Source organism: Dreissena polymorpha, chromosome 4, assembly GCF_020536995.1.
Source record: "Dreissena polymorpha isolate Duluth1 chromosome 4, UMN_Dpol_1.0, whole genome shotgun sequence".
NCBI classification, from domain to species: Eukaryota; Metazoa; Mollusca; class Bivalvia; order Myida; family Dreissenidae; genus Dreissena; species Dreissena polymorpha.
The window spans coordinates 139,641,070-139,666,993 of record NC_068358.1 but is presented as its reverse complement, the minus strand read 5'-3'; the positions used below and the strand labels follow the sequence as shown (position 1 = coordinate 139,666,993).

The 25,924-nt window shown below is 34.2% G+C and overlaps 1 long non-coding RNA gene and 1 other non-coding gene across 2 annotated transcripts; one reads left to right on the top strand and one right to left on the bottom strand.

Moving 5' to 3' along the window:
* Positions 1–7,868: 7,868 nt before the first annotated feature.
* On the bottom strand, positions 7,869–19,244 carry LOC127876928 (uncharacterized). The gene is made up of 3 exons (XR_008048154.1): positions 18,958–19,244; positions 15,394–15,596; positions 7,869–9,221 (listed from the first exon to the last, which is right to left on the bottom strand). It is a non-coding gene; the product is annotated as an uncharacterized LOC127876928 (long non-coding RNA).
* A 3,800-nt stretch (positions 19,245–23,044) lies between these two features.
* On the top strand, positions 23,045–23,119 carry Trnat-ugu (transfer RNA threonine (anticodon UGU)). The gene has a single exon. It is a non-coding gene; the product is annotated as a tRNA-Thr (tRNA).
* The last annotated feature ends 2,805 nt before the right edge of the window (positions 23,120–25,924 follow it).

Genomic DNA, 25,924 nt, shown 5'->3' with positions numbered 1-25,924 from the left:
TTTGAATACTCCTACACGTGCGTTTTATCTTCAAAAGTCCAACAACTGCCGCTTTAACTTAATAAAAATTGTTTCGACGAAAAATGCATAAAGATTATGATTCGACTTGATAGACTACAATAGTGTAAACGGGAGTTTCACGCGGTAGTGTGTGTCGAAACATATATACGGATTTCGTTCAAATACAATATGGGCGCCTCTCACAAATACGTTATAGTTTAATTTTACTCGGTTGTAAACCTACAATAGAAAGTATTTTTGCCTGCATCGCTTTCGTTTTATATCTTACTGATCAAAATGCCGATTAGCCGATAAAAGTAAAACATGTTACCAAAACGCATTTTACAATACATATGGTCGAAATGGCTTTGAGTGGAAATACGCTGCTCATTGTACAATACATTCAGGTTTTATTCATTTTGCATCATTAGGTGTAGCTTAAACCGACATATTTTATAAAGGTAACTCAAAGTTAAAACGGCAATTATTTCACAAATATGTATGTAGTTTGGTTGGTAAAGCGTTGATGAGCGACTGATACGAGTACTACTCAAAGGTGTACATTGACGGCTTTTACAAGATAGAGAACGAAATAATTATGGGACGTAAAGGGAGCGCACCCGTAATGGACACCAATCCAAATATAAAATTAATCTATTATTTTCTTAATCGGCATCATTTCACTGAACTACATGCACATTTTTAGGAAGCCTTTCCATGCTTTGTAAAAAAATATATTGATTTTTTCAAAACAACCCCACTCGGCTTTTGTCCAGTTTATAGTGCACCCCTGTGGTATATGAAAGTTCCATAATTCATCCAGATTTCCAAATTTAGGCATGCAGTCGGTGTGCACAGATGCAGTAAAGGTGTTTAAAGTTTAAACAAGATGAAATATATTTTTTTTTTACAGATATTTATTTTTTATAATTTGTTATCTATGGAAGAGCGCCATATAATGTAAGTGGTTTCAGGCAAGTAGAAATTGGGTTGGTTAAAAACAAGGTGTCATAAACTTCAAAATAGTATCATTTAAGTAATATTTTGAACTTAGTTTTTATAGATACACTATATTCAGCAAACATACCAAGAAATATAAAGATTTAACCGTTTACTTTTTGAAATAAAAATAAAAATGCAACATGCATGGTTCGTTTTTTTTCAGCAGTAAATCACCCAATTCAGCCATAACGTTGTTTTAATTTTAATGAATAATGTGCATAAAAATTGCAACATATTCAACAATAAGCATAGCTTATTTATTATATAAAATATAATAACGTTAGAAAAGAAATAAAACTCGTCGCACAAACATTTACGTCGTCGGAAGGATTCGAACCTCCGCGGGAATATCCCAAAAGATTGTTAGTCTATCGCCTTAACCACAAGGCTACGGAACCTAAAATTAGGCTCTTCAACCTTCGAAGAAATCGCGGGAAATCATTCGGGGTGCGTTACCTTAATTCTTGTTTACAAATCTATACATACTGAGGTTGACGCTGATCATAATGGCATTCACGATTTTTGTGCAAGCGATTTTTATAATGAAATTAAATAATGCGCATTTTTTATTTGTGGATATAATTAGAATTTGTGAACAAAATGAAAAGATTTTTGTGCAAGATTTAAAACTTGCTTGGTAACCATGGAAATGCCTCCCAAAGTGTGATAGTTCACTGCGTGGATGCTTAGACAGCGACGTAAATGAAGGCTACACAACTTTTTAAATTTGTGTTGAATTATAACATTATGATTATTAGCGTCTCACTGTTCCAAGAGAATATCAGTCTAAGTACATAATTTGTTTACTTACACTATCAAAATACAAGTTGTATATGGTAATAAAACTGTCAAAATAGACTCCGAAGTAATTATTTATAAACTAGATGTGTTTGTGAAAAAATATGCCCGCCATATATTTGACCTTTGACTTTGAAGTATGACCTTGACATTTCACCACAAAAAATGTGCAGCTACATGAAAAACTGATGCATGCCAAATGTCAAGTTGCTATCTTAAATATTGCAAAAATGCTGGCCAATGCAAAAACTTGACGCAAACAAACAAACTAACAAACAGAAATGCAAACAAAATATGTCCCCAAGTATGGACTGGAGGACATAAACAACTACAACACGACATATCCGGGATTGTATATCGGAAACATTAAGAATGGATAATGCAATAATAATTTAAATTTAACTGCCAAAGCTTATAAGTGTTCACGTAAAATATTGAATATATAAATGTTGTAAAGCAAATGACGCACCATAGTTTTGATAAAATTAATGCTCTGCATATAGTTCTTATTTATCGAGTAAAAAAGCTCCTCTGGAAACTTAGTATATTTACAGTGACATGTGTTGCTCTACTAATGCTTCTATGCTACGAATTAGCAATAAAGTATCAAATGTTGTCAGTTGCACTCATAACTTTAAAATATAGTTTAGAATAAAAATAATCAAGGTAATAAAGATCGGGAATTTTTTTATTTACAGTTTTCAGATATGATAATAATATTTAAGGAAGCTTTTAAACTTTATTACATTATATTTGGAATTTTACCGGTTTCAACAGTATTTCAGTCCTGCAATCTCGCATTTTCCTGGTGAAGCCATACCAAATGTTCAAATTGATGCCAGTATATTGAAACTGTCCTTATCAAATTAGAGGTAAGGGAAGAATGGCTGCAGCCAGGATTACATGACAAAAGTAAGAACTGTTTTGGTCTGAAAATGTTAGATAATGCAGCTCCCTCGCTGAGCCTCGGTGCGGCTGCGGTGCTGTAAAATAGCGAGTCAAACACATATATATTATAATAAATGGAGTTTTTTTCCCTGATATTATGCGGAACTCCTTTTCAAAACAATGGTAAGGCCCATTTAAGGCCACAACAAATTGATTAAATGTTCGTTGGATTTCGCGCGCCTAAAAATCGTTAAACGAAATAAAAATATTATAATTTCTATTTTGCGCCCGCAGCAACAATTTGTGCTCCGCACATATTCGATCAATGATTTAGTTTAATTTAGCCTACGTATTTTACGATATAGACTGTTATAACGCTTTCAGATATTGATTGGTTTATGGTAAAAGAATGGCGGCGTCCGTCTGCCTCGTTGTGTCCGCGAAAGATGTTAATTGAAACGTATTTTTTCCGCCAGTTGCAATCAACCATAGCATTACTGATGATTTCCGTGCTTTGTTCCTCGCAGCAGCATCTGCATCGGGATGCATCCACTGTGGAACACCTGACAGTAATTAGGTGACAACGATGCATATGTTGCAAATTTGTATTTAAACTATTCCATGTCAGACCAATTTGTGTGTCTTGTCGACATTCTGGAAAAGAGGCAAAAACTTGGGGCGCGAAGAAGTTTGTTAGAAAGCAAAAAGTCAAGTGAACTCATTCAGGCCTTCAACCATTTCTCCTTTGTTTTGGTTTGAAAAGGACACCAAAGCAAAATTATGTTCATATATGATGTATAAGTGTTGACATGTTGTGATTAAAAATAAAAAATCATCGATTGGATTAACAGCAAATGCTTTAACTTTAAAAATGTAAGTGTTTAGTCTTTACCAGTTTTACTTCTATTTCTACAGATTTTATTTGTTTTGCCTTAAGATTTAAGCTGATTCTAGTAATTCGTGATTGCATGTTTCTTTGAAAAGTATGCTGTTTTTATCCCCCGCCATTGTTTTCGCGTTGTCCGTCTGTCTCCGTCCTTCCGTCCGGCACTTTTGTGTCTAGAGCCATATTTTGGAAATGCTTTGGCGGATTTCATTGAAACTTGGTAAGAGTATATATATATTTATAAGAGGATGATGCACGCCAAATGACATTGTACACCATCTGTTAATAACGGAGTTATGGCCTTTTGTATCCTGAAATAATGCTTTTTGTGTCCGGAGCCATATCTTGAAAGCGCTATGGCGGATTTCATTGAAAAGTGGTATGAGTATATATATGGATAAGAGGATGATGCACGCCAAATGTCAATGAACACACTCTGTTAATGACGGAGTTATGGCCCTTTGTATCCTGAAATAATGCTTTGTTATGCCCGGAGCCATATCTAGGAAAGGCTTTGGCGGATTTCATTGAAACTTGGTATGAGTATATATGTGGATAAGAGGATGATGTACGCCTAATGGCATTGTACACCATTGGATAATAAAGGAGTTATGGACCTTTGTATCTTGAAAAAAAATGATTTGTGTGTGTCCGCAGCAATATCTTGGAAGTGCTTTGACGGATTTCATTGAAACTTGGTATGGGTATATATATATAGATAAGAGGATGATGCACGTTGGCGTTGTCCATCCGTCGAGAAAACTTTTGTGTCCAGAAGTATATTGGAGGGGGATATCAGTTCAACAAATTTGCTTGTTTAATTTGATTTGATTAAACAAAATTGTGTTGTACTGCTATTTTTATAAATATATATAATAGTACTAGTCATTTTACTAGAATGTATACTAGTCTATTTTGCACTCAAATTAGTCCAATATATGTGTTTTGTTAAAAAATTAAAATAAACAATATTTATAAAAATAATAAATCGCAAAATAGACGAATTTCTTCCTTAGTAACCACCATATATATACAAAAGGGCATATATAACATTTAATCTAAAGCCTAGTTAGCAAGTAATTTATCATTTTTCAAACGGTACTGCTTTGAAAACCGAAAGTAGGATTTCTAGACGTATACGTCTATTTCGACTAACGCGATTATTATTAAGTTTTAAAGCGCTAAAAAACAGATTTCTACCTTGTAACCACCTGATATATTCTAATAATAAATACAATATGTTCCTTATTTATACTTAAATTTACTATGCCATGTAGTTCATTTTAATGTGTGTGGCTTTAACTGTTTGATATATATTTTATGCAAAATCAAATTTTTCTATAGCTTCATGGTTAGGTAGGTATTTGGTTGAATGACAAAAAGACGTTTGATACCGTGGGAACATACTTTACACAGCGGATTTACAATGACAACACAATCCAAATGCCAACATCAAACTTATATAGATGTATAAACCTTGCATTCGCAACTGATTCTACACTTTGGTCTTAACTGATCCAAAACATATTCGTAAATTGGTATATATCGTTCTTTATCGATCTTCTGTTGCACTGTTGTCGTCAACTGTTCCAAAAGAATGCTGCTGGTTTTAGAAATTGACGTTGTTAATGCATTTAATTTTAAATAATATTTTTACATTTTTTTATTTTGTCTCTGATAGTTGTTTTTAGAGTCACCTTTTAACGGACTAATGTCCAATATGTGTTCTCAATCACTTTTGTTTCAAAATATTTGTTGACATTATTGTTTGTAAACACATATACCTTTGATGATATGTTATGGCTGTGTTTTTATGGTATTTTTTCAAAATGAGTGCTTTTTAATACAATTAAATAATACTTGATTTGAGTTACTTATACTATGATAATTATTAATAATGACAGTTTTACAAAAATAAAAAAGTTTTATATTGACAAGTTGTTTGATTTTCCCTGCCTTCTCGGTAGATTGAAAAAGTTCAAGTGGACGCTAAAAATATAATCTAATGTGTATAATCTATCGTTTATCAAATAAATTAGATTTAAATTGTCAACCAGTATTATATGAATGTCTCGATAAAATAGTTCAATCATTATATGTGAGCTCAATTATATTTTCCATTAAACTGCTATGGAGCTGAACTTTGTTGCGTCTTTTTATTCGATGGAGTTGATGTAAATAATTGGTGACATTGAGCATTGTATTATATTTTCTAATTATCTATATCCAATCTAACCGCGTATGTACTTTTGGTATGCGCGTGTTATAAACATAATAACAACATAATAACATACTTATGCCCTGCTATTGTGTTATATATCAGATGAAACCTAGAATAAAAGAAGCCGTTTGTTGGTGCCGAGTCTGATATTTCACAAAACAATAGGGCAGTAAACTGTTATTTTCTTGGAAGAAGAGCATTAGTTCTAGTGCTTTATATTATATATATTGATGCCATTTCATTACGTTTCTGGGAAAGAACTGTTTTTTAAGGACATATCACATAGAAAAAATGATGATGTCGATAAACTGTTTAGCACAGACTTAAAGGGTCTAGACGGTTCACTTTATTTTCAGATCATATGTAATGAAATGCTTTCCAAGGCGTTTATCGTGTGCCGTTTCCGCCGTTGAAGATAGCTCTTAACGCGTTGTTATAATGTCAAATTTGGGATAGACTTTGACAATAACATATACAATTACTTATGATCTTTTGATATTCACTTTAATTTTTGTTATGTGCTATGGCATTCATATGATGAGCATAACTAAATACCATTATCTCCAAGGAAAGATAACCATATCTTTCAAACAAAGTTACTTGCGATTATTTAAACAGAATATAAAATGCAAGGTCTGCGTAAGAGGGTATATTCATGATAAATACTATTAATGTTTTATAATTGTATTGTGTTATTAAATTTTCTGTGATAAAGGTTTCACAAATAAACTTATTCTACTTATTTTAAATTCTTGACAGCAAAATCTAGAGCTTTATTTACACCGAAAACATTTGAAAAAACTATACAGACTGAATGGAAGACGGACGCGGGAGAATAACATATAAAACACAATGGTTTGTTATAAATTACCAGCTCTATGAAATTAAATGATTTGCTTATTTGTAATGCACATTTAAGAAAACTGTATTTTTGAACAAAGACCATTTATAAAATGATACATATATATATGTTTTTCCAGTTTGCGAGCTTTCAAGTTTTTTGTCGTACGAAAATACTAATATAATGATTTGCAACTAAAACTAACCGGTTATGTGCCTAACAACATTACACAAAAATGCTACAATATATTAACTGTTATATAGTGTATTGAATACGTAGTTAAACATTGTCAATCTTTATTCAGCGTGACACTGAATAAACGAACATAATAAATGTTAAACAAATGTTATGTTTACTGCAATTGTACAACGAAGTACATATTGGTATATAATGTAGAACAAATGCATGATCGGCGACGATGAATACAGAATATATTACAAGTATCAAAATTCGTATATTTAAACCATAACCTTTGTTATTGCGAAATAGTAATATAGCATTAAATAATTGTTACAATTTAGAGCATTTTCCTTACGCTACCGGGTACCTTATTTTTTATTAACGAAATATAATTATAGCATTCTTTTGTTTTCACGCTTTTAACCGTATAGTTCGGGAAATAAAAAGCTCAATAACATCAATATCAACCGGGGTTTCGTTTGCAAGCATACTGATATCATACATGAAGAACAATAAATCTGACGCGATCAAGGTAAAGGCATATTTATATCGCAGACGCAGAGGTCATCACGAGGAAAGTGTTGATAAGACGACTGAAAAATCAGTCATACCCATTCGAAAATGCCTAATTAGACAAATCAATGTGTTAACATTAACAAATATGGCTGAAAATCATTCACCTTTTTTCTGTCATTGCTCTAGTTTGAAAGGTGGCCATCACAGCTGCACAATATGAAGCATTAATTGGCATTGAACCTCATTTTGTCTTGTTAATTGTTTCGTATGGGGTTACAATATGTAGATGCAAACATATTTAAGATCAGATGGTAAAAAGGAACAACAAGTCCATTTCATGCTTTACATAAGTTCGCGTATTCTCGCCGAAATGACACGTACACATACAGATTTAAATACAGTTTTGAACAAGAAGTGAATTTATTTGTACGGTCTGATCACGAACAGTTTAAACAAATCAGTCATGTTCGTCAATAGCTGATCATTTATGTAAATTACCTTTTTTAACATCAGTACTCGATGTTTTATGACTCCTTTCTAAGTGGTTAACATACGACAACTCTGAACATCTAATTGTCAACATTCAGCTGCACGCACCATGAACCAGGGATTCTAAAGAACGATCTTATGTGGTTAAATGTATGTCAAACCTTAATAAAATGTGTACTATATTTACATGCTTTTCTTGACTTTTAATGAAAACAATATGAACCGCTGAAATCAGACCTAATGGACAATTTAAGAAACCATGCAACCAAACAATAATCAATAACTCCAATGTTTAATAAACTATATACAACATATATATACTTCTCAATCTACTATGATATTCGATTATCTGGAGTAAGAAGAATATTGTAATAGGTTTTAAAAGTTGTCAACAAACAGAGATATAACTGATAATTGTTTGTGTTTATTTCATTCATTTCATCTCTTCAAAAAGCTGTAATTAATATGTTGATCTGGCATATCTAAACAATTGAGTCATTAACAAAGCGTTAAACATTATTGTTATTCCACACTTGTTTTTTGTTTGTTGTTGTGTTTTTTCTTTTTTTTTGGGGGGGGGGGTCAATTTTAATTTTGATGCTATGGTGTAAATATTTATTTACACTTGTGTGGGTTGTTAAATTAAATATGTGATACCTTTATGGTTAGACTAGCAATCAATAGGTTAAATCTATTTGTAAGTTTTTTAACGTTGGTCTCAGTTATCAATGTTTAATTCTTTTGCTGTATGTATTGCTTAGTATTGTACAAGCAAAGTGCACATGTCTTAAATTAAAGACTACTGGAGGGAACAAGCAAATACCTCATGAAACTCGCTATAGAAAATTCTGAATCAACAAGAACACAAAATCAAAGGTAACGCAAACCTTGTCTCTATATAAGCTTTCGTAGTCATCAGTCATTCATTAAAAGCGATCTAACTCAATAATACTTTGAACGTATTGTACAGAGGGAAATTATCACCTCTCTGTACTTTGAACGTATTGTACAGCGGGAAGTTTTCGCCTCTTTGAGCGTCAACGGCGGGAAATTGTCACCTCTCTGTTCTTTGAGCGCATTGTAAATCGGGAAAATATCACTTCTCCGTTCTTTGAGCGTATTGTTCAGCGGGAAATTATCACCTCTCTGTACTTTGAGCGTATTGTAGAGCGGAAAAGTATCAGCTCTCTGTACTTTGAGCGTATTTTACAGAGAGAAATTATCACCTCTCTGTGTTTTTAGCGTATTGGGCAGCGGGAAATTGTCACCTCTCTGTACGTTGAGCGTATTGTACAGCGAGAAATCGTCACCTCTCTGTACTTCAAGCGTATTGTACAACGGGAAATTGTCACCTCTCTGCCTGATCTCAGGATTGTCCTATAGCATGTTGTTTAAGGCATCTAAAGTGAAAGCAGTGTTCACAAGTTAGCACGATAAATGCAAAACAATGAAGTTACAAAATAAATGATATTGTTTATCAGACGAAATGCCATATACGTCAAAAGCATGTAATTTATAAGCTCACATCACGAACAGAAGGCGTAACGACGATAGCAGATATTACAACTTGTCAAATTATACAAATATATTTACATTTTATGTTTTTACATGTATGTGTAGATATATTACAAAATAATCAGTTTATCCTGAAATACATGTACATGCCCTGGTAATTCTATTTTAAATGTGATCAAGTCATAAAAGTAAGTTTTGCTCAGTCGTTCATGTTGAAGACGTAATTTCACCAAATGTACGATGTATGTGATCGTTGAAATGGATAATACAAAAATCAACCTTGTTTTGATTATATTTAGTTAAAGATATATACAAACGTGTCTGTTTCATTGTGCGTGGTTAAAGCTATATTCGATTGTTGAATAATGTCGCTTAAGTTTGTTTAGGTTAGGTTAGGTTTAATTCAAGGATTAAGTTCTTGGAACCCAAGTAATAACATATTGATTCAGAAATGCGTCAAATCGATTCTATAAGAAAATAATTACGTCTCACTCTTGTTCTACACCTTTAATTATGTACCACAGACATACGATTTAATCTACTGGGCATTGGCAAAAGCACGAATGCAACAAAACCGTTTAACTTTTAAGAAAACGTCAACAATTATACACTACTGGTGAACTATTCACTACTCATTATGTTTGTCTTATGTTACTTATCGAAAACAGTCCCATGACATTCACACAGACATAAATTGTACAATATAATTAGCATCGTTGATGTCGCATTGGTTCTCGATATCCATTGCGTTAATATAAAAGCGGCGCTATGTTTCTTTCCACTGCAAGAGAGATTTGGTACTTGTAACCAGAAAGGTTTAATACAAGATTATCGAATCAGAAATAAAAAGGATTACGACACTTTGTTTGTTCGGGGTATAATTAATATTAGATGTTGTTTATGTGTGTTATTGAAATATGCATAAGAACCAGTGTATTTTATCGGGATGGTCACGAAAGATGCTTTGTATGAACTTTTATCTGTAAATATGCAGTCATTTAGAATGAATATATGCATTAACGAATATTCTGGAATTTAACGTGACACATATAATATATAATGGCAAAGTAATATTAGATAATGTTTATGCTTTTCCGGAACAAAATCTTTATATTAGATGTTTTCTTATTGCGTAACAATGTGCGGTTAATTAAATAATACTTTTTTATTTTGAGGTGTAACATGAAAATTATATATATATATAAAACGTTCGTTAACTGTTTGCATAACATATGGTTTATCATACACATGAATCCGTTCAAAGAATATGTTGTCTTATCATTTAAGTCGCACACACGAAGAAACCTTGAATGTCGTAATTTCCTGAGTATAGATATATACGTTTTGTTGTTGTCATTAAAAGTAAAGAGATATCATGATGAGGGTATGCGAAATCTTCATAAATTTGGATGTTTTATTTAATTTTTGCTTTAACAGTTTAACTTTAACTTCAATTCTGCATCTTAGACCTGACTAATAAGTAGGAAAAATAATAGATTGCAAACAAACATAGTATTAAATGTCGACTTGATTTGGTTAAATATGTACATGAAATGAGAATGTATATAAATAATGCGCTACGGGTTCAGAACATATACAAGTAAATGTTGACATAAATATAACTTAAACAAAGAAATTAACACGTACGCGATGACATTCACAATGTCGCGTAAGTATATTGATATGCATTACATTTCCCTTCAATCGCAAGACATGGCTATTAGATGAAGATACGTAATGTGCTACAAACGACATCCAAAAAACGACGAAAGTACATTATATCACGAATATATTTCGATTCTAATATCGCCTTGTTCGTCCCAATGGAAATCATCTGCGTGAAGTGGGGTATTGGGTTTGATTTACATTTATATCTTTGTCTTATTTGTAGTTCTAAGATATTTTTCTGCCTACTTATTACTGTTAAGGTTAACGTTTGTATTTAAACTAGATCAGTTTCTTATGTTTCAAATGTATTATCAAGCTTTTACATTTGTTTATAGGTATTCGACATACTAATATTGTATAGCGGGATTGCAACTGCAATGAGGTGTTTTGTTTAACCTTTATTTAATTGGACTGTGTTGATGAACGTGGTAATTTGGGGCAAATGTTTTAAGTTGTTTCGGTCAAGACGAACAGATATGTTAACAAATCACGTTGATAAATAAATATACGCGAAACAAATTCAATAGTATAAATCTATGTAATGTCATATACAAATTATAGAAATGCCCATTATTAGAATTACAATCATAAATGATCAATTAAAATTATTTGAAGTAAACATGGTTTGCATAAGAATACGATATTATTTTAAAGTACAATAGTAGTGTGTGCAATATTCAACAGCCAGTTAAATAAAACCCGTAAAACACTTATAGTGAAACTGATATGAACGAAATTGTAAGGATGTGCACACTTTTTGGAATACGTCAGTCATCAACGAACTGCTCTTATTTGCAATTTGTTTTTATTTTTCTTACCCTGTTCACGGAAATTTTTAAACAATTATATTACGGGGATAAGCTTACACGAGGCAATCCATTGTGATGCAGTAAATAAACATACATCATGTAACGCTCAGTGATACCTAATCATTTGTCTTTATTTCATACGCTTGGTTTAAACATAATTTCCATGATCATTTTAGCCAAGAAGCATGGATCAGCTACCAGATCTGTTATCGTTCAGAACGCTATTTGAGGTATACAAGAATGAATCCTTCGTCAATTTCTCTGTCGCCAAAGACATTATCAAGGATTTTGAGGACAATCTCTACACTCACAGCAAGTTTTCTACGGTGGTTCTTCTGACATTGTACGCGCCGATATTTATACTTGGTAAATATGTTACGGGACCATTTCTTTTGGATATTGGCCTCTGTTAATATTTATACTTTACGTTATGCTGTAATTCATAGCATTTTGTTTAAGCTTTTAATATTTTTTCACACGCCTATCACTCTAGCAAGCATGACATATTACCTGTACTTGCACATTGTAACAAACAATAACACAAACAACATACTAACGTAATTTTGTATTTTTTCATGAAGTCATTTAATTATGTTAAAGTGTGTGATTTCTTTTTCAGGCATTTGTTTGAATGTATTTTCGACGATGACATTTGGATATTTTTTCTCTATATAAAATAGTATCATATTTAAATGATTATTTTAGTTAAATGCATTATTCTTGTCATTTCACCAGAATGCATGACTTACATGCTAAATCTAGTTGCAACTATCTTAACTCACTTGCAATAAATACATGCGTTTGTAGTCTTAATCATTTAAACGAGTTTTGACCATATAATAGTGACCTCAAAACATATACATGTATATATATTCTGTTACTTTCTTTTCGTTTAAAGAAAAGCATCTGCGTAAAACTTTGTATCAAGCGTTTTTAAATAGCACATTCATTTCCAAGTTTGCATACCTACGACTGCTTACTTATAACTCTTACTTAAAACAGGTCTGTGTGGCAATATACTGATTGTTGCCTCGGTGACCAGTGACAAAGCACGAAAAGGAAATCAATACTTCCTCGTGAGCCTGGCTTTCGCCGACCTGTTGGTGACTGTCATGTGTATTCCTACATCCATCGGCACGATTGTGTATCGTTTGTGGGTTTCAGGAAGGTTTCTGTGCAAGTTTACGGCTTTCATTCAAGGTAATGTATCATTCCTAATTCTCTTTCCGTATTCTATGAAAGTATTGATTAGGTATTACTTAATTACACGAAGTGCAAAGAAATGTCTTGTATAAGAGGCTTTCTATTTAATCTTGTACATCCGATTTAGTTTGCTACATTTAATGACACTACTTTGACATTGCAGGTGTTGCTGTCGCTGTGAGTATTTTCTCCATGACGGCTATGTCTATTGACCGCTACATCTCACTAAAACAACCTTTGAAAGTGATCCGGCGGATCTCTACTTACGGCCAGTCGTGTTGTCTTTTACTATCAATGTGGCTCGTTGCTTCGATATTCATGGCCCCATTTCTTTTCATACGAGACATTGATATTTTACACGATATCCCTTTTCTTCGACCTATGACCTTTTGCATCGAGCAATGGCCCCAAGAAAGGGACAGAATAGCTTACGGGGTCTTTCTTTTAATCGTTGTTTTTATAATTCCCGCTTTTACGATCGGCGTTTGCTATGGTAACGTTGGGTGCGCTCTCTGCGCCACAAACAGACAAACAAAGATAAATTCAGATGGAAGCACAAACAGACTGGTTTTACGACGGAAAGCTGCTCGAATGGTGATTATTCTTATCTGCGTATTTATGGTTTGTTGGTTGCCATACAGCGTTAAATCGGCTCTCGCTGACATTTCTGAGAACGCGACAATAATCGAGTCGCTGCCATTTGTATTGTGGCTCGGTCATGCGCACAGCGCAATCAATCCTTTGTTATACTGGTGCTTAAATAAACGCTTTCGAGACAATATTAAGAAAATGCTTAAAGTGATGAAAACAAGATGTTGTTCCAGTAAAAATACGCAGTCTTCATGGCTGTGAATACATCTGTATATATGATAACAGTTAATCATTGTGCAAGTCAACAAATGCATATATAATTATCATATATGTTGACACGTTACGTAATAATTAGATGTGTGTTTGCTAATTGTTTTCGACTTTTGTTACATTATTATGTGAATATGTAACCTTTGGACTGTAAATAGCCTGTCACTTTATATGTTTTAATAATTTTCTCAAAACGCGAACTGTTAACACTATTGGACACATTAAACTGCAACAACGCCAACTGCTTTAGTATGTTTTATTTCAGAAAGCAGCTCACTACCCCATTTGTTAACCAAGATTCGTTTCATTCATCTGGTTAGAGTGATTTGAATAATTACTACAAAAGTCAACTTGTTCAATAACATTTTATTACAATTCTTAAATGTGTTACATAACGTTAACACAATTTGATAGTCTATTGTTGAACCATACAATATATCAAAGGAACAAAACAAAAAAATAAATGGAATTTATTGGCCAAATGGCGGAATATAATTTACACCAGACTATCACTAGAGTAAATAACACCTCAGCTATAGACTAGCACTACAACTGAGGCATGTCGCGGAGGCGACCGGAAGTACTGCCCTTAAGGTAACCCCCAACCCAGTTGCACTATTAATTAAGCTTCTCGTTTATGCAATCACCGCCACCAGATAATGCACCGCATTCTATGCTAATTTGCAAGAGCTCCGCAACGTGCTCACATTTATTTATGCAATTCCTATTTCAACGAACACCTGACTGGTTCGGAAATATATATCATTATACACGCGCAATTGCTTAGGCCAACGCAACACGCCAACTAAATTCTAGGTACGCAGTACCTGCGATTGTCAAGTGAAACATATAATACAATATTCGCAATGCCACAATTTCCAAAGCCAAAAAGAGCTATTCCAAGTACGCCTAAGCACGCAGTGCCATCGAGCAAGTATCAGAACAACCATACTATCCCGAAAATAATTTTGAAAGCATTCCTGCCATCCTACCACAGACTAGCACTACGTGATGGATGACGACAAAATGCAAAGTTTACCTCCCCTAGACATATGTTTATTATCCTATAAGTAATTATTTATACCTTTAATACTTCCGAACACCTCCAAGACATAGAATTTCCGCCACAAAAATACATTTATTTATTTTCCCTCAAATTCTATGACGTATTTTAGACTAAGCTTAATAGACACTCGAGCACTGAATGTAAGTACATTGGCGAGCCCAACGTCAGACAAATGAACGCTATCTTTTCTGAAAAACCCAGGTGTTTTTAAATCTATGTCAATTTTTAACTCACGCCCTTCCACAACGCGCATCATTTTATGGCCAAATTGATATACGCGTTTCCGTTTTTTGTCACTTTTGTTTTCTGTTTCCGGAGCCCTCTAATTAAATCTTGGCAAAATGTTTGCCCAGACTATAATGCTCGCCGGATATGCCCGATGTAAATATTCAATCGAATCTTGAATGTGTTTAAAACAGACCTGAAGGTTATGCCGGACCAAATCATTACCTTCAAGGTGGTCCAAGTGTATCTTCGGTGGCATCCGGAATAGAGCGGGGAGCTGCATGTGGTGTACGGCGTCTGCCCACCCCATAAAGGAACGCCCATCCAAACCAATCGTGTCCCACCTGGGAGGTTAAGGTCCAGCATTCCTTGCAACTCCGCCCGCTGACCGGTCTAATAGGGGATCGAATCTCCCATAATCCAAACTTCTGAAATAATATTTATACAGGAGCAGTTACCTAATATATGACATATACGCATTCGAGTTCCACCTGCCCATCCGCATAATTTGATCGTTTGACACCCCTGTACTTGCTAAATGTATCGCTCTGCCTTATTCTAAAACTGTGTGATTTAAAGACATTGCAATCAAAGCTAGATTGAATTAAACATTTTATAAGCACTGCTGAAAATTGATAACGCGTGACTGGTCTATAGTTATTGTGCACAAAAAGCCGACCCGATATTACAGACCGAATGCCAAAGTATAGTTTGAGGTTGCAAACTGGGCATATTAATGTATTTGTTTCACAAGGAAGTCTCAGATTAATAGGATTTCCTAACTGATTAGTTTTTGACTGTCTTAAACATATCAAAACCTGCTGATGACCGGCGGCTAGCCGCACGTCTTCAAACAAAAGTGACATATACGCATTATGTGTAAAAACTAATTCGCTGATTCTAAATAAACCAAAAAATGCCAATGTAAAGATAGCCTTGAACAATAAAGATTCGTATTGATCATGAGCGACCATTGGAAGGATTGAACATATTTTTCCAACATAGAGATCGTGATTGGGGCTCTTTTTTTCAACGACAGGCCTTTGCCTTCGACAACCCTGGAGTATTTTGCTAACAACAAATATGTCCGAAATGCAGTACCAACCATTAGACCTATGATAAAATGACAACCCAGATATGTATATTGTTATAAACAATACGTAACAAACATAATTACATGGCTATATGGAGCTGGCCATACTACAGCTAATCTATACAACTCCCTGAATTTATTAAATGAACATATCGCCGTTTTATTTGCAAATTGCGTGTTTTTAGAAATGCCTGAGAAACCAATTCGTAAGTTCTATATTGAATATATTCCAGAGAAAGGCCGGCATAGGATTTGCTGCCGTGTCCGCCAACGGGGCCAGTCTCCGAAAGCGCTCTTGCTGAAACCGTGATAATGCATCTGCAACATCGTTTTAGCTACCGGGAATATGGTCCGCTTTAAATACACAATTGTGGAAAAATTCCTTGCATGGTCAATACTCTCAATAAAGCAAGAACGCGAACCGACTTGGACGACATAGTATTCAAAGTGTAAACAACGGCCTTATTGTCACAATGAAAGCGAATTTTCTTGTAAGTCATATGTTTACCGAACACGACCGTGGTTACCACTATAGGAAACAAATCCAGCAATGTTATATCTTTAGTTAGCCCTTTCCGAACCCAATCTGCATGCCTCTTTTCTTGCCACCAGTGGCCGTTAAACCAGATACAGAAACCTATACTACCCGAACTATCAGTAAATAACAGGATGTCGTCATTTGATAGCCAATATCGATCGTGAAAAAAGGAAACCCCGTTAAAATGTTCAAAGAAATCCAGCCACATAATTAAGTCACGCCTCGTGGCGTTTGTGGTTCTAACGTGATGGTCTGATTATTTTATACCGCATGTAGCGTTAATCAAATGTCTGCAAAAGGGTCTTCCAGAAACAATTGCCCGACAACAAAAAATTAATGATCCGATGAGAGACTTCATTACTTTCAACTTAACCTTTTTGCTGTGAAGAACAACGTGAATTGTTTCGACAACCTCGTTTATTTTATCAGCGGGGATCCTAACAACCATATTAACAGTGTCAAGTTCGAGCCCTAAAAATACTAAAACGTGCGTCGGTCCATCCGTCTTCTCGTTAGCTAATGGAACGCATATTTCTTGAATGGCTTCAGTAAATATTTCCATATTACGAAAACAACCCTGTTCTGATATGTGCCCAGAAAGTTAGTCATCCAAATAATGCATAAGCTTCCGGTTTGTTAAACGGGCCTTGATAACATAGTCTAGAAATGTCGAAAACGTTTCAAACAATTTAGGTGAAATACTGCAACCAAAAGCCGCACATTTATCAAAAAAGTATTTCTCATTAAAATAAAATCCAAGCAATTCAAAGTCACAAGGATAGATTGGCAATAATCTAAATGCAATCTTTATGTCCATTTTAAACAAAAAACAATTTTTACCCAGATTCTGAACCATATAAATTGCTTCGTTAAAATTTAAAAAATTAACTGAACATGTTTTGGGATCAATATAATCATTTACTGAATTACCAGATGGATATGACAAATGATGGATTAATCTGTACTCGCCCGATGATTTTTTCGGTACTATTCCTATTGGAGAAACTTGAAGATATTTTAGTGGCACTTTAATAAAGGGACCTGCGACACGACCCGTCCGAATTTCCTTATCAATTTTTTGTTGTACTACTGATGAATATGGAGCCGCAGATTTAAGGTTTTTGGAAAATCTGGCCTTTCGTTCGCCTTCATAGCTTAGCCTAAAGCCATCTTTGAAACCTGACAAAAGTACATGTTTATAAACTGAATTATAATTCTTTAGCCATGACTCTTAAACTTCTTATTTGATTGGCGATGGCGCTAATGAAAAGGCCCGGCTATTAGCGACCAAAGCCGCCTCTTACGGGCCTATGAAACGGCATTGACCTTGGGGCATCATGTGGTTGACCGCGAAAGCGACTGACCTCTAGACCTTGAACGTTTGGCTGGCGATATTTATATTTGACAGACCAGAATGCCCCCTATTTCCCGGAGAACATGAAGTGAAGGGGTGACTGCCACCGCAGTTTACACACACGTGTTCAAATTCTCAACTATGACCAAATCGACATGAACTTTTGAGAAAATCCCGACAAAAGTACCGTCCCGTTTTCATTTGTGCGACGCCCGTTTCTCTAAATGACATGCATTTAAGCCACAAATCCTGATTGAGCGCCGATCATGAAGAAAGCATGACCGCCAGCCTAGACCGAAACCGGTGGTCATATTCGCTGCAGGACATTCCCCCCCTGTTGTGCTGCACACTCTGTTATTGTATAGAAATAGTGTAACATTTCGTGAAGCCTCTGAGGATGAGCATATACATATATATCCATAAAAATTATAAATGCATCTGACCAACGTTCGATTGAACTTATTACATCTTTGCAATCCTTTGGACGACTCTCTAACGACCCATTATTCGAAACGAAAACAGAACCCCCGTTTGTGTAGTCCGCTAGCTCTACTGGTCCGTTAAGCAATAATGCAAGACTTATGAATTATCCACGACAAATACGCTGTTAAAGCGACGCAGGCACGTGGATTGAAACATCATCATTAGCTTGTCTAGCCAATATAGAAATGCTCTGAAAATTATTCATTCGAGACAGCCATGAATTATCGTTTGCATTGTACGTCGCTTCGTGCTCAACCACGTTATGACCACGTGGTCGACCATCGGCTGTGCTAAAAATGTCGCAAAAATCAATTATCTCACCATTTCCGGCGCTCTCGTCTGCGCGTAGACGCTTTGCAGGTGGCGCTGCTGCGGGTGCCGCCTCTGGATCTGGCCCAGGAACCGGGGTTGGTGCCGGATCTCGTACCGGCGCCGTTTCCGCCACACCTTTTCTACGCCGTCTGGCCATTGGTTCCATCGCCGGTGCCGGAATGACCGCCGCTCGCATCTCCCGTACCCCTGTTCGTTCCCGTCCCGCTGTGGCTTTTCCTGTCCGTCTCCACACGCCTTTGCATCTACCCGACATTGTAGATATATGAATGTGTATACACAAGTTGTTTCAGCGACAGCTATTTCGAAAATAATGAGAAGGCATTGTGCTCTGGTTTATATACCTATGAGTGACGTCAGAAAGTCACTGAGTGACGTCAGAAGGTCACTATTAAATCGATTTCGTCATGGATTAGTATCATCTGCTAGTATCTTATAATCGCACGAGATTTAAACCTTTCTTTACCGAAGACATGTATTCGCTACTTCAAATTAATGAAATCAATTTTTATATAAATTAATTTTTATTATATTCCGAACACATCAAGCATGCGAGGACGTATGATTTTAAAATATTATATTATATCGGTTAAAGTCAGCTTCTTGCGTTTTGATTTGAGTTTAAGCTCGCATTATTTTCAAAGGACATATCTAGATAGAAACATTTTAGTTTAAACATATTTTATTTCAAGAACAATCATATTATATACAAAGTATGCATACATAGTTACAATTGATTTACATGTTCTGAAAATGGATAAGAACGAAAGACCAAGTCTTGTATAGTTCTTCTCCGTACATATTGTTTGCAGGATTGTAACTTTACGATTCAGTGGGTGGTTATAATGTTTAGTAAACATACAATAAGACCTTTTAAACAAAAGAAGGAAACTTGTATATATATACAAATGTCATAGACAAATAACACGTTGATGATTTAAAAATCTAAACTTAAATAGTACCAGTACATGAACAAACATAAAATGTATAAAATTGTAAATAAGTGTCGAAGTTGCAGTCGCAGTCTTATTCATTGGCGAAAGACACGTACACCAGTTTTGAAATCTAAACAAACACACAACGTAACACATTTGATTGATTCACTCAAAATGTTGGAGGATGTTATTGATGGGCGGAGTTGAGAAGCGTTATCGGATGGGATAACCGATAACACTTCATAGCAAATCATGTCAGCTTCTCGAACGTAATTATGCACTAGTGGCGTAATAAATTGTCTTATTGATACATAGGCATATACATAGGATGAAATGAACACTCCGTGATGACGTCATGGATTTCAAACGAAAAAATGAGAACAAAAAATCGAGGCATACATTTGCCGTTACTGTGTAGTATAGGATTAGGCACACTAGTTACAGCAAGGGTCAAGGTCACAATGGAAATGCAGATAAATAAGCTTCCAAGAAATAAAACTGTGGAAGATTGTGAAAGATTCAATGGCGTTCTGAACATGATTTATGATATGATCTGGACTTGTTCTTCTCTTTTATTCTGAAATTTCAAAGCAATTGAATTGGAAAGGTTGTCTGAAAAATACCATGTCGGATTGGATGAGCCCATATTATGATTGCAAATACTCTGGCTATTATCTGGATATTAAATAACGTTTAACTGTACAATTATATTAAATATTTAGATGGTTTCAATGCCACCAACACATTGTCTTTTATCTTGATTAAACATGTCGGAACAGGCTAAAGCCTTTTGGATTAAAGGTCATTTTTGGTGTTGATGTTTTTTAATAATTCAATGAAATTGAATTAAAATGTTTACATTGACGGCACACTTAACAAATACCGCTTAAATTGTTATTTCATTTCATTAAGTATGATGAAAACGGATTAGACATCCAAAGTTAATAAAAAATAAAAATATTTCCTACTAAGGCTTGTGACACAATCATTGGAAATTCAGTTTTCAATCATTATGAATTTAAAATAGCATACAATAGATACTTTGTATGTAAAAGACTTTGTCTATATCCATTCGTTTGTTCTCGCTTTAATACCTAAAAATGCGCTTAAAATGTATGAAGCAATACATAAAAATCGTTAGTATTTAGATAACTGTGTTACAAGTATGAAACTATGGGATGATAATTTTATATATGGCTTGTTTGCACCCATTGAGTGAATTGCATCATCAAAATGGGAATGGGAATTACGCAGGCTATTTATGACTTAGGATTTGGTAAAATCCTTGTCATCATCTTTATCATTCCATTTACCGCTTAAGCCGTTTCGGGAAAACGACAAAGCAGAAATCCTCCAGTCAGATTTGTTGTGTGCTGCTTAGAGTAATTCACCCATGGGAAGGGATGTTCACTTTTTTACATTGTCCATCCAGCTTTCCTTCTGACGGCCTCGACGTAGACTTCCATCTGGCGTTCCCCAAAGAACAGTCTTGCACAGAGAGTTGTGTCCGGTGACATGTCAAAACCAAGCCGGATTTAATTGTTGGACGGTCACGTTAGGGCTCGTGCGGTCATATTTCGGACGTATTCGTTGGTCTTGTGCTCCAGGAGCTGAATTATCTAATTCATTATACATCCTACATTAATTTAAAAATCAAATTAACGTATCAATGGAGTTTGGTATTTTGCGAACAAGTAAATATTCGGATGAAAATGTTATTTCTGATTGTCCGGACGCTTTTTTATGCTCTTGGTTTAATTTGGAGAAAATAATTCCCTACAGATCTGTTTGTTGTTTGATTTTTGAAAAGATGAAATGAATATTTCTCATAACTGTTCTGTTCTATTTAAATTCAAAAGTATGTATTAAAATAGTCGGCAAGTACATGAAGCGCCCAATAATTGAATGCAGACATTGACTTACAGTATAGCGTTGGGAGTAAATAGTTTATGTGTTTTAGTAAGCGCCAGTTGTGGGTTTCATCAAAACGCAGACGGGAAAATGCAGGTGATATAGATATCTTTGGAAAATGCAGACTGAATATGTGCAGACTGTATGAAAAAGACGGAAAAAGCTGTTTTTATAAATGTATTCTTTTATCTGTATTCAATAAATTTCAGCTTCATTTACTTTTTCTCTTATTCGTTTTTTCGCGGCTTAAATATATATTCTATTCTATTATATGCAAACTGATTTTTTTTGTCCCTGAAAATGCTCGTAATATTAAGAACAATGATGACAATTTATAATAGTGCGTAATATTACTGTTACAGGTCGATAATGGAATCATTTATAAATAAAATGTATAAATGCTTGAAATGATTTTGTTTTACTTTACATCACCTAATTTATACAGTTCAGGTCCGTCCGTCAAGTTCATCGTATTCGTAGATGTACGTAGGCGTAGGTAGACATATACAGTATCAGGTAAACTAACATCTATATTTATCTTCACCTGTCCACCTGTCCACTATCCTTTGTTATGCTAATTCCCCGCTAGCGCTGACCAATCGTATGTATATAACATCAATCGTTGATGCTTTGCCTTGTTGATGTTGTATACGTACGATGAACGGCATTCTTTGATATTCATTTAATATATAGTATTTAAATATATATTTGCAGGTAAATTGCTTTAGTAACATTGTTTTATGTTTATGTATGTTTTTAGCCATTTTCATATTGTATTTTATGTAACATGTAAGTAAGATTGAATTACCTGTGCGACCTGTATTCAAGTATTCATAACATCCATCGTCGCCATTGTTATTTATGTTTACGTTGTTTACATTGTCGTCAGGTATGTATATAACATCAATCGTTGATGCTATGCCTTGTTGATGTTGTATACGTACGATGAACGGCATTCTTTGATATTCATTAAATATATAGTATTTAAATATATATTTGCAGTTAGTTGTATTATACCTGCCGTCAGACCAGCCTAAAAGAACCACGTACTGTAAAACTGGCGCCCAACGGGGGACCGTGACACTTGCAGTTCTCCATAGAACTTGCCCGTGGGTTCGTCGAGATCAGTTATATACTGTTCTCTGTCTCGAATTCTAGGACGAATTCCAACCTGGCAGGGGAGAATGTCACGGTGCCGAACTTAAACGGGATTAGTGGAAGGATGTGTGGCGGCCCGGTTAGCTCAGTCGGGAGAGCATTCGCCCTGTGAGCGAGGTGTCCCGGGTTCGAGTCCCGGACTGGCTGCACACTTTCCACCACCCGGCGACATTACGAACAACCAAAAATGTTGATTCTTAATGGAAAAAAAAGATGTTCATGATGACAATTTATTAAAGTGCGTAATATTACAAAGAATACACAAATGTTGTGTACCCATGAAAATGTTCGTATTAATACGAACAATAATGACAATTATAATAGTGCGACATTTTAAGAAGTATCAAAAATGTTGATTTTTAATGAAACCAAAGATTTTCATGATGACGATTTATTATAATGCGTAATATTACAAAGTATCCAAAATGTTGATTTTTAATGTAAAAAACTGACTTTTTCGTCCTTAAATGTTTGTATATTATTAAGGAAAATAATGACAATTAATATATTGCGTAATATTACAAAGTATCAGAAATAAAATTTTTATATGCGAAAATCAGATATTGTGTCACTGAAATTTTTGGTAAGATTATGAACAATTATGACAATTTATAATAGTGCGTAATATTACAAGTACCAAAAATGATGATTTTTAATGAAACATAATGTTTGTCAGGATTCCAATTGATTATAGTGCATAATATAGGGAAATATTAAAATATTGATATCCATTGCCAAGAAGTGATTTTTTGTCGCTGAAAACGTTCGTAATATTACGAACAATAATGAAAATTTATAATAGTGCGTAATATTACGAGGTATAAAAAAATGTTGAATTTAAATTCGATCAACTAATTTTTTGTGGCTAAATATGTTAAAAACAATTTTTACCTGAGGATGTTAAATATGACTTTTCAGCATTAAAATTGTTTATAAATGTACCCACGGTTTTGAGGAAACAGATAAATGTGATAAGTTTTGGATATGCATTTTGTTCCTGGTTCAATTAGTGTGCAATAAAAGTGAAAAAACCCACATGTTTTTCTTCATTTTGCAACGAATAAAGGGACTATAAAAAGATATTCCCTCAAAGAATTCCGATGAATTCTGTATAGTGTAATAATAAATATAAGTGCTTAAACGTTTGATGAAATCTATTTTTAAAGTCAAAGTCAAGGTTTCAAAAGCGAAACAAAAAAATTGATCAATAGGAAAGTTGAATAACAATTAGAAGAACTGATATATGAAATTAAATGCAATTAAAATACATATATTCCGTGAGGTGTATATGCCAGAGTCGACACAAATGAGACGAAGAATGTGAACGTTGAAAACTTATTTCATATTCGTGTACCAAGTAATATAACAAACTAGAATAGAAGAGATTACCAAGTAATATAACAAACTAGAATAGAAGAGATTATTAAAGGGAACTTTTCACATTTTGGTAAATTGACAAATTAAAAAAAAGAAAGTTTCAAATTCGCAATAGCTTGTTGTAGTTATGATATGTACGAGGAAAAGGTAAAAGTAGTAGTAGTAGAAGTATTAGTTGTTGTTATTGTTATTGTTGTTGTTGTTGTTGTAGAAGTAGTAGAAGTTGTAGTAGTAGTTGTAGAAGTAGAAATAGTAGTAGTAGTAGTAGTAGTAGTAGTAGTAATAGTAGTAGTAGTAGTGGTAGTAGTAGAAGAAGAAGTAGTAGTAGTAGTAGTAGTAGTAGTAGTAGTAGTAGTAGAAGTAGTAGTAGTAGTAGTAGTAGTAGTAGTAGTAGTAGTAGTAGTAGTAGTAGTAGTAGTAGTAGTAGTAGTAGTAGTAGTAGTAGTAGTAGTAGTAGTAGTAGTAGTAGTAGTAGTAGTATATTCTCTTAGCAAAAGGCAGTTTTAAATAATTAGTTATTATTCTTGGAAATGCAATAATAACGATTATTGTGAAATAATATTGTTAAAATAATGCTGTGTAGTTAAACCAATTTGTTGTTAGATTCGATGAACTAACATAATTATTTAATTACTTTCGCGACATTTATTTTTTGAAAATTCAACGACATAGTTTGATGACACATGTTTTATTTGTAAAAGTGTCTATAGAAGTAACAAATACATGAATTTATGTTGGACCTGACTCAAACAGTTTTTTTATGTGATTCGAGTACCAGTCAAACCTTACATGTGTCACGGACACTGAAGCCCCAAAACATATGGGTAGGCAAGGACGAAATTCCAATTTTATAATTCACGGTAAACAAAAGACAACTAAGCTAAAGCGTGTCGCTATAAAAGTTGTTTTCTGTTCGATTGTGAATGTTTGAGAAAATTGCAACCAAATATAAAATATAATATGAAATTACAAACATCTGTCATTATATCACCGTGTGAAGATACGTTAAAGTAACCCTAAGTTTTTTCCCCATAACTTGTCACAGAAAATGCATTTTTTTGTTCTTAACGTAAGTTGTAGACTATATTCCACAAGGGACAAACTCGATTTATTTTGTTTTTAATTGAGTTCTTTACTGATTAATGGGATTTCTTACATGACAGCTTTGTCAATGATGATAGAGTTAAATGCCAAAGAAAATCAACAACTCTCATTAAAAAAACGAAAGAGTTACATAAGTGTTGCGTATTCGTTAATGAAAGATATTTCACAAAGATAATATATGCAATCGCACTCTATAGATCACTTCTAAAACGTGTTTTATTATACTTATCTGGTTGCAAACAACGAGTAAAGTACCTTTTGACCTCTTTATCCGTAAGAGCATTCATTACATAGGGTTCCGTCTCAAAAAGGGCTCCATTGGGTCGAAATATGCCTCCGACAGGAGGGAAAATCTTTCATAGTTCGTTTTTATTTACTCGACTTGCGTAGTAAACTTTTAAATGGAAAAGTGTTTAACTACACGAAATCACGACAATGGTTCACGAGAGTTTAACATGCTAGCGAATTTTACA